Here is a 10,598-nt window from a genome sequence, read left to right on the forward strand (position 1 = left end):
CTATGCAGGAAGCCTTTCTCTTCTTTCCTCTTATTCATTTTTCATTTTTTCGAAATTTTTCCATATTTTCATAATTGTGCATAGCACTTCTTCATTTGAGAGGCAGAAGAGGGATCCCGACTTATTGAGCGCAGAAGAGTTTGTTCCTTCAGAGAAGTAGTTTATATATACCTCTAACGTGCTTGTTAAGGTTTTCCCCCTCACCTTACTCTACTTGAATGTGCTGACAAGGATTAACCCAAAAAAAAACCGACTAGAGTAGGTGACACTAGTTAGCGCGCAAGCATTGTGTTTTCAGCAAGGTTCACTTTGAATAGTACGTATTTTCCATTGGCGTATCATTGACTGAAGATAACAAGTTCTTCATATAGAGGCAGGATGGAAGACAACCAAGTATTGATAAATGCACAATTCCTCTTGTACTTTGCCTTGCTTGATTCAAGAGTCGCACACAGTCCATGCGAAACTAACGTACGAACACAAACAAGCAAACAAACCAGAAAACAAAGAAAAAAGCATAAGTAAATGTGTAAGCAAAGCGAGTAAACAAAAAAACAAACATGAAAGCAAACACATAAGGTAAGAAGGAAAACATGCATGTAAGCAAACTGGGTAAAGAAAACACTAGTCCTACTCCTAAGCTAAGGGTACATGGGACTGCTCATGTGAAGTGATACTTCCTATGCAACTATCGATGCATTGATCGACCCATGTTGGGGAAGCCATGGTTCACGAACAATGTAGTGGTGCGAACCAGCAAACGTAAAATATATAACATTGAAGACCAACACACTTCGGGTTTAAATGTGTCTACAGAACATATGTAAGTGCAAATGCATGCCATGTTGTCTGTCGACTTACCATTGGTGTTATGTGACACTACGTGTAGATGTTAAGCATATGCACACTCTTGAATATGACATGCAAGCAAATGAAAGAAACAAAGACAACTTGTGTCGTGCACACGTGCTTGTTGTGTAAGATGGGATCATGTAGTTCGAGTGGAGGAAGTGAAATATGTGTGTTATATTGTTGTTCAATGCATACATATCATTGATGAGGAGCCTCAGGCATTTGAACAATTTCTTGATCAGAAGTGAAACCAACCTTAGGATAGCGAGGACCTGATATAACGATCAGCTCAGGCTAATGTGCCTCGACAGTCTATGGGGTTTTGACTTCGTTGACAGCTAAATCATTGTAGACCAGTGTCTTAGAAAAATTAACAATAGTTGAATCAATATTGTTATTAGTTGAAGAAGTAGAGAGGTCACGATAATCAAGATCAGAAAATTCAAGATGTTTGTCGGCATCCTCATGATTAGATGAATCACACAAAAGAATAAAGGAGAAGCAAGGATGTTCAACCTCTACGTTTCCGAAAAAGGAGATGAAAAATTAAGTGGAATTTCAATGAATGATTGATCCTCTTCGTTGTTGGATGATGGGCTGACATCCAGCGTGTTTTGCGAATGATCAACAATGGGTGGATCCATAGACGGAGGTACACATGCAAAATCAAGGATGGCATAATCATCAAACATGTCATGGAAGAACGGAGGAGGCACGGATGGAAGGGATTCATCCTTTGCTGAGGTTTGATGCTCAATATCCCAGTCACACTCTTCATGAATGATAACACAGGTTGGTTGGGCAACACCAACTCCATCGATATGTTGATCCTCGTTCATAACAAAAATAGAGTTCAGAATGGAAGAACACAAGACAGTGTCATCCAGAGGATCATCAAAATACAAAGATGGAGGTTGAGGTATGAAATGCATGTGATAACCCAAGGGATTCGCAACCGAATTTGCGCAACAATTGGAAGTAGTGATGTTGAGATGAGGTGACGGTTGAACGAATGTGTGTGCATATTCTCCCCACATCACTCTGCGGTGATGGAGATGTTTGATGAGCGGACGATGGACAGTCACTTGTGACAACGATCGTGTCTATCTGTGATTGTGCAACTCCATTACCAAATCTTCCATGCCCTTCATGAGCGCATGGAATTCATCTAAGTGCTTAGGCCAGGCCACTTCACCTTCACCATCATACGTGACTTGTGATAAGTGATCCTAGAACTCCCTCTCGATGTGAAAGATATGTCTGTTGGAAAAAAAATTCAGAGGGCGAATTATAAAAAACTGATCTAGGTGGATATATGTGTCCACCCACCCATTCCATGTGGACCCCCACCATTGTTTCTTTCAATTTTTCAGTTTTCTTAATTGTAGCACAGTTTACTATTTTTGGCAGTTTTTTGGGTCCTGAACTTCCAGAGTTGTTTTGAGGCCCTAAACTATGTTTTTTGGAAATATTCACCCAAGATATTTTTTCGGAATCACATTATTATTTGTAGTATTCATAGAGTTCTTTCTAATGAGGTATCATTCACATCAAGGGAGATAATATGACAAAATTACAACCCCAGGAAGTTGGTTCCCCAACTAACCCCAACGGGGCCCATAAACTCTTGGTGTTACATCTCCTCGGGTTAGGGTTTTGGTTGTTTAGGGATTTTCCTTATTGTTTAATAATAAAATGTCCCTTGAACCTCATTGTAACTCAGTTTAGAGGCATGTAGCTGCCACATCTCTTCTAAGAGATAAGCTACCATCGCCCGAGCTAGTCTCATTTCCATTCTATTTGTAAGCATATTTCATTATTTGATATTAATGAAAGATAGTGTTATTTTTTTTGCATCTCTGTATTTATTGTTATATCTGTAATTTTTTGCATTCTTGTTTCAATTTGGATCACAAACTCCATGGTAGATGTGTGAAGACTCAAAATAGATGATGAGGACCCGCAAACATGTTAGGGGATCTCCTTGGTAAGAAGTCCCAACTAGACCTCAGATCATTTTGTGTAGGAGACCCAGCAGTGGGTCGTATGGTATCGTCTTGAGTGGTGGTGTGTAGAGGCAAGTAAGATATCCTTTTTGGTAGCAAGGGTGTGACATATGCAGCAAGTCAAGGAAGGTGCTTGAATGATTCTAACACACGAAGGGTGATGTGAGTGCGGCCCTTGGAAACCTGTGAAAGCACGTGGCTAAAAAGGGAACACACAAGAAAAGATGCATCACATACTGAAAAGAAAGTAAGCTAACAATCCAAAGTGGTGGTTAAACCAACAGTACATTTCAGTAAGATTCATACATACTTATACAAAAAATTCCATACATGCATGCGTAAGCAAACATATACACAGATCATTAGAGTAAACAAGTTAGCTGAAATACAATAACAACATATCCATGAAACATGTTGGCTCTGTTATATTAAGAAGTGAAAGTTCCAATCATACGATACAACCATGACCAGCCACTAGTCCCAATAGCAGAACGCTACAGTCACTTCGACCCGCTCCTCCAAAGAGATATACTAGTTCTACATTATGGAGAATCCAAGGCTTGTTACAATACTCTCCAAGCTTTCTCTAAGATACTCCTATCAGAAATTTGGCTGAACAAAAGTATGTACAATGAGGTATGAGGTGCTATAAATAGCAAAGGGTGGGGTGACCCTTGACATTCCCCTTTGTGATTGTTTACCTACCCTCATGACTCTTCAACTACTCTATGATTATTAAATTCAACTACTGACACTTGGATTTCCACTTTACAAGATGTTACATCCAATATGCACATGTACCCATGTGAGACAAAATAGGCTTGAGCAATCCATGCAAGCTATCACTAACACTTGGACATTTTTGGTGTGACCAACTCTTTGATATCCTTGCGATGATCGATGCTGGCAAATTGATGCCAAGCTTGCTTGTCAATGATGGTGTCCACGCACTCAATGGTGATATAAAGAAAACTCTTTCCTCCATTGCATCTTGGTACACATATGGCTCCTATGTCCAACTCGTTTGATAACATGTGCTTCATCATCTTGCATGCAGTTGGACCAGCAACATATTGATGCATAGTTTCTATGATAATCTTTGAGTGTGTGTTGGTGACCATGCGCATCAACTTGTCAAAATGCATGTTCAGAACTAGTTAGACTTGCTTCTTGTCTTAGCCTCGGTGAGTGTGCCAAATGGGTGATATCACATGCGTTCACGCAATGACATCCATGCTCTTGAACACCCTTGCATGTAATCGACATCACTACTCACCCTGTCTGCTCCATGCCAGCTGCTGGATGGGTCCATAACCTCTATGGGCACAGTTTCGTCAATTTATCCATGTTGTGCCTCGTGTTGTACCTGTTCCCACTGCAACTGCTCCTCCTATCTATGTAGCTCATGTTCTTCCTTGAGTTGTTGGTATAAAACCTCCAACTCTTTCTCTGTTTCTCTCTCTGCCTTCGCATGATCTTCTTGTCATGCCATTGCCTCATAGCCTCAATCTCCAAAGTTGCTTTCATCATAGGTGGATCTGCTTGAGCTTGAAACTTTGTTCCACCTCTGCGTTGTCAACAACCTTCCTCTTACATTTGTGGCATGGAGGTGTGGTACCTTCCGCTGCTGGTGATGGTGCTTCTCGTTGTGATGTCGCTGCCATTTCATCTTGATATTCTTGTCCATAAACAACTTGATGTCTTCATAGATAGGCAAGTTCATAGACACTTGATCGATTGCATCTCCATTTGTGCTCTAAATGGTGTCTTCGACTCTGCTCTCCTAGAAGCCATTGTACTTGTTTTGCTGAGAAGCAGACGAACACTTATGATACCTGGAGACATAGAAACACTCATGACAAGAAATCTATCAGTCAAAAACCAAAACAAGCTGAAGGACTGACATTCAACATACCTATGTAATTGTCTGTGAAGATTGCACAATTTTCACCGGGAGGCTAGGAGACTGACTATCAAAACTACGCAAGGCACAATCCGAGCTGCTAGGAGGTCGAATGACTACTGGAACTATGCAAAGAAAATTCTAGCATTACCTACTGAGGACTGAAACTGTGCAATGCACAATTTCAGTCAGTAGTGACATGCAAACCAGCAAACTATATTCTACAGTTTCTAGCGCCAGGAACTACCTCCCAGAATTGTGCAATGGAAGCCTAGAGGTTAGTTCTAGGCCGGACTTACGCAATTGCTGGAGGGAAGGCAAAGCCTTCACTTCAATAAATGTGCAATGCTAACTGGGCAAGGCAAGGACTGGGCTAAGGCAACCCATACCCGACGACAGATGATTAAAAACTTGAGAAGTATGAATGCATGGTGATACTGAATGTAAATAAGAGTGAATGATCATGCATGAAAGTAGTAAGTGCAAGATTCAGAAAACGGGAAAGCATGCATGTGTGTGAAGCGAGTTTCCACAACGATGACCGTCGGTGCAAAACAATGCCATGCATGCAACATTAGTGAGATGTGAACGAAAACTGAAACGATGCTTCTACAAACTAACATACATTGAAACGACAGCAAGTGCTCATGAAATGAAGAAGACAACACTCACACAAATAAAAACAGAAAAAATGACAAAAACACAACGTAAAACATGAAAAGCAGACTTATCGTGAAACAGCTAAGATGAAAGTGCCAAAGACTCATGGATGCAATCTGGAACGTCAAAGATGCATGCTCGATTTGAGGAATGAGTTTTGATAAGATCAAGGTTATGACGCGCATGCCACAAATCTAGGAAAAAGTGACACTTGGTCAGAGGCCTCTAAAATGATCTTTGCATGTAACCTCTAGCTACTAAAAATAAATCCCTAGATCTAGGGATGCCTTTTGCATGTCGCCTTGGGAAAAGCAATCCATGCATGCAAATCAGTTTTTCTCAGTCCCGGAGGGAACCAGTCAACCTGAAGGCACATGCATCAGTTTGCGAGCTTGGGATGAAAGTTTGCGCATTTCCTGGGCTGAGCTGGGCTAGTTGTCCCAGAGGAATTGCACAATTTCCGGGGTCAGCAGCTGACTGCCTCCCAGAATTTCGCAATTCCTAGGCTGAGCAAAAGCGTTGGGTCAAATTGCAAAATTTTGTGGAGGAAGTCTACCTGATTTCTCTGCACAATTCTAGATCCTAGCAAGCTGCCAGGATGATTTGCAAAATTTTTGAAGGGAAGGTTGGTTCTCCTCTAGAATTGTGCAATTTTTTTAGGGAAGCCTGACAAACTGATTTGTGCAATTCTTGAGCTTAGCAGGTTGGCCAGCTGATTTGCGTAATTTCTGTAGGGAAGGCTAGTTCCCCTCTGGAATTGCGCAATTTTCTGGGGCAACTGCTTGGCCAGCACATGGTCTAAGTCTAGAAAGACAGCCTGTGAGGGGAGTGAAGCAAACTGACATGCACAGACTGACAAGACAATGAGAAACAACTAAAGCCTATATGATTGACAGTGCAAGACATGCTGTTGAGGATGGTTGGTAGGGAGGCTCCAAAACGAAGCTAAGGAAAAATTTTGGAGACTAAGATGGACAATCCAGATTGGAAATGACTATCCATGGGATCTAGCTCAGTTGATGGGCAGATCTGTGTAATTTTTTGGAGGAGGAAGTGCAGGTAGTAGAGGGGCTTGGCAGCAAAAACTACGCAATTCCTTCGGGGAGCTAGCCGCGGGCTGCAGGAGGCTTTCTGGAAAAAAATGCAACTTTTTTTCACCAGGCTGTAGGAGTGCTGCTAGTGAAAACTACGCAAATACTGGAGGTTGGCCTACTGGACATCCCATCATAGTTTTTGAGCTTAGCGGAATGTTGGACATTCTATTGCAGTTTCTGAGCTTAGTGGGATGTTGGGTTGCTAGACATTGCATCGCAGTTTTTGAGTTGAGTGGGGTGTTGCACTGTTGGACATCCTATTATAGTTTTTGAGTTGAGCGGTATGTCGGGCAACTGGGTGACTATTTATGAAAGCTGCATAGTTTTCCAGGTGAGAAGAAGGTCGGCTTTCTAGGTGACTCATTGTAAAAAGTACACAATTTTTTGAGGGAGATAGGGACAAAAACAAGCTGTTTGTCTGGCATGTTAGCACAGTTTCTTTAGTCAGCGGAGTGGGCAAGGTTTGCAGCTTTTGTGCAAATTTTTGGGGGAGTGAATCCTAGGGTCACTTCGTGGTCAAACTCTTTGGTTGACGAGCTGGAGGGTTGGTTGATTTTCTTGCGGACAGTGCATATTGAGATGGCTTGCTGAGAAACTTCTATGTTGTTCATGGTGACAGTCGGTTCGGTCGATTCCAGGATTACGCAATGCAGGTTTCCTGGGAGATAGCCTCAAGCTCTGCACAATTCTGGGCAACAATACATTCACTAAGTGTTGACACTATGCAATGCATCTCAGCGAGGGTCCAATTATTGGAGGGTGATCTCAGAACTTCAGCAAAATGACCAAGTATGTGAGTGAGTGAACTTGTGCATACGTGATCTTGCAAACACACACTCGACATGACTCAACAACAAGACGCCTCAAACCATCAAGACAACATATACTTAGTGTGGCTGACTAAAGGTGTGAGCGACAAGTGCGACGCTTGTGATATATCGTTGAATGACCACAATGACACTTGCGCGACAATGCATACAACTTCTTGTGTGAGTGCGATGGATGTTTACATAGCGAATACAACTTTTACACATGAAGCGGGACCTTGTGCATGACTAGAACATGGTTGCAAGCATCACATGTGACCAACATGCAAAAGGATGTCTGTTGAACGATCAAGCGAGGAGGGCGCAAAGAATCAACACGAGTTCACTGGGTGAGCCTGAGTGCTTGCAAACATCAAGTAAAAACCCAAGGGAGGCTCTAAAATTGGATGCAGACCAAAATTTTGGAGGGTGCTGTAGCCACTGCAATAGTTCCAAAATCCAAAAGTCTAGCAAATGCACCTTAGGAACCAGTGCTGGATTTTGTTCAAGTTGAGCCATATGGTCGACCCCATATGAACACCAATAAGCTCCTTGTGCATCCAGTATGTAAAATATTTACCTTTGAGGTATTTATTTATGATGATGTCTGCCCAGATGTTGTTTCCAAAGATGCCATGCCACAAGGTTTTATTCAGCAAAGCCCATCCGAAACGCCTTAGGTCCAGTATACCCCATCCTCCCATGTTTTTTGGTATAGAAATGGAGGCCATTGTAGTCAAATGGTATTTTCTTCCGGTGCCTCAGCCAGACCAAATGAACTTAGCCATAATTCTGTTGAGTTTCGAGATGATAGCACCAGGAAGACAATAGAGATGCACCCAGTAAACTGCCAGTTGAGTGATGATAGACTGAGTGAGGGTGAGTTGCTGATCCAAAATGGATCTTGGATAGAATTCTATGTCTAAAGTGTTCCTCATAATGGAAAATGAAAGTCCAAAGATGCTCCTAGAAATAGTCCCATTATGTAGATATTTTCATTCTGAATCTACTACAATTTGAATGGGCTAAAATGGACTTCGGATGTAGAAGTTATCACAAAAAGAAGATTTCCTTTGTCCTTTGAAAAGGAGGCAAAATCTTATAAAAATGAGCTTAAGGACTTAATAATGGGAAATCGTATCAGAAAGGTTGAGTGGAGGACTTAAAATAGAGGTGGAAGGGATCCCTGATTGCGACCTCTGACTTACCGCATCATAGATAGGCGCACATGCGATATCAAGACCCCACGTTATGCGATGGAGCGATCGCAATTGGCCGATTAGCGGATCGATGATTGGCACATCCAAAAGGAAGGACCCGTAGCATTACGAGATGCCGATATGCGATCAACGATGGCGCCGATATCCGACAGTGCCAACTTGTGATTGTGATGATCGGATCGGTGGATTGGCGTCAGCAATCAGAGGTCGCATTGTAATATTCCATGGTATATGGAAAGAACCCCTGGGCCGTTGCAATTGCGATTAGTGATTAGGACCCGGACTTGATAAGGATTATAGATGCGATTACATAAATTTTGAGATCCATATTTTTAGATTTTATATGTATTCCTTTGTATTTGGGGTTTGGCCATGCGATGATGCGACAATGATATTGCGACCGAAGGTGGACCCAAAAGTTATTATAGGCCTGATTTCATAGATTTTGAAATCCGGTTTTTCAGGATTTTTGTGTACTCCCATGTATTGAGGTTTTTAGACCTCCCACCTATGTGATTGTGATATGCCAATGAAAGGCAGACCCGCTGGGTTTATAGGGGATATTTCATAGACTTTTAAGTCCGGGATTTCGCGCCCGATAGTGCTTTTGCTATGTATTTCCGTTACGAGCCTGAAATGCGTTATTTCATGTATTTCACTTGGAAAGAGGCCGCCGGTTCATTTTCCATTGGGAAACAACCATCATTCCTTGTGCCACGCTGCAAGTGGGCTTTTCTGTAACAGGGGTACGTTTTGAAGTGCAAAGAGGCAAAGCTGGGAAAAGAATGATTCCTCATGATCGAAGGGACAGAGGAACGGCTGTGGAAGCCACAGAGTCAAAGGATGCCTTACAAAAACATAGTGAGCACGACTGACCAACGGTCACTGAAGAATAGGCAGCCGAGGGAGTTTTTGGAGTCCCTTGGAGGTCAAGCCAACCATTGATGCAGGCAAAGGCCGAGAGAGAGAGCTCAGAGAAGCTAGAGCCGAAGAGCCAGAGCCAAAGTTAGAGCGAGAGCGAGAGCCATGAGCCAGAGCTAAAGCTAGAGCTGAGAGCTAGAGCCAGAAAGCCTGAGAGCTTCAAAGCCAGGGATAAGATGGTATTCTAAGACCATTCCGTTCTGTGTAAACTAGTGGAGTTGAGCGTGGAGCTTGTAAAAGAACTGTTGCCATAATCCCAAAGAGCCTAGTTGAGTTGACTAGAGCTCAAGGAGACGTAGCCCAAGTGTTTTGGGTGAACTCCATATTATGTTGTTGTTATGTGTGATTTCTTGTTGCTGCATTGTATCTGTCGCTATATGTTTTATATCAATTCAAGCAAATAAAATTAGAACGCATAAACAGTTTAAAAACAAACATAAGAATACACCTATTTTCAAGCATTATTAATTCTGCATTTGTTTAATCATAATATCTTGGGATTATTTAAGATTTGGAAGTGGGAGAGGTTCTTGCAAGCTTGACAAGAAGCTTTTATGCCCCATTTTCAGATCAGGTAGTATCAGAGCCTAAGATTGGCTAACCCCACCTTCAAACAAGGTGATATCAAAGTTGGTTATACTAGAGCAAGTGGTATTAGCTCAGAATTCTTGATTGACAGAGCAAAGATTGCTTGGCTAAAAGGTGTCTGGGTAGTCAAGGATTGATTATTAGATTGATTATATGCTTCTTTGCAGACTGACTATTGTTTGAGTTTGTGATGAGCCCCAGAAATGGGTAACTGTATGGGCTCATTTTGCCTCTTTTTTTGACTTAATCCACCATTCTCATTAGTTTGTTGCATTTATTAATATAATTATGCTAATAGAGTGAATTGGGTTAGTCACTTTGCCATGTAGTCTAATGAGTCTTTATTGCAGATTTTTTGGACAATTTTGGACAAAGACAAGGAATTTATGAGCAAATGGTAGCCAAACTCGAAGAAAAAATGGAAGAGGACTTGTATGGAGGGTGTCTCCTTCATTAATGACCCCTTTCCTCGAATCCTCCATCAGCAGCTCAGAGCACAACGGCCCACATTGATGATTCCAAGGGGCGACCGAGCAAGTCAAGTAGGA

This window comes from Pinus tabuliformis, chromosome 1_1 (assembly GCF_031772625.1).
Source record: "Pinus tabuliformis cultivar Carrire ecotype Pingquan chromosome 1_1, CPIR1, whole genome shotgun sequence".
NCBI classification, from domain to species: domain Eukaryota; kingdom Viridiplantae; phylum Streptophyta; class Pinopsida; order Pinales; family Pinaceae; genus Pinus; species Pinus tabuliformis.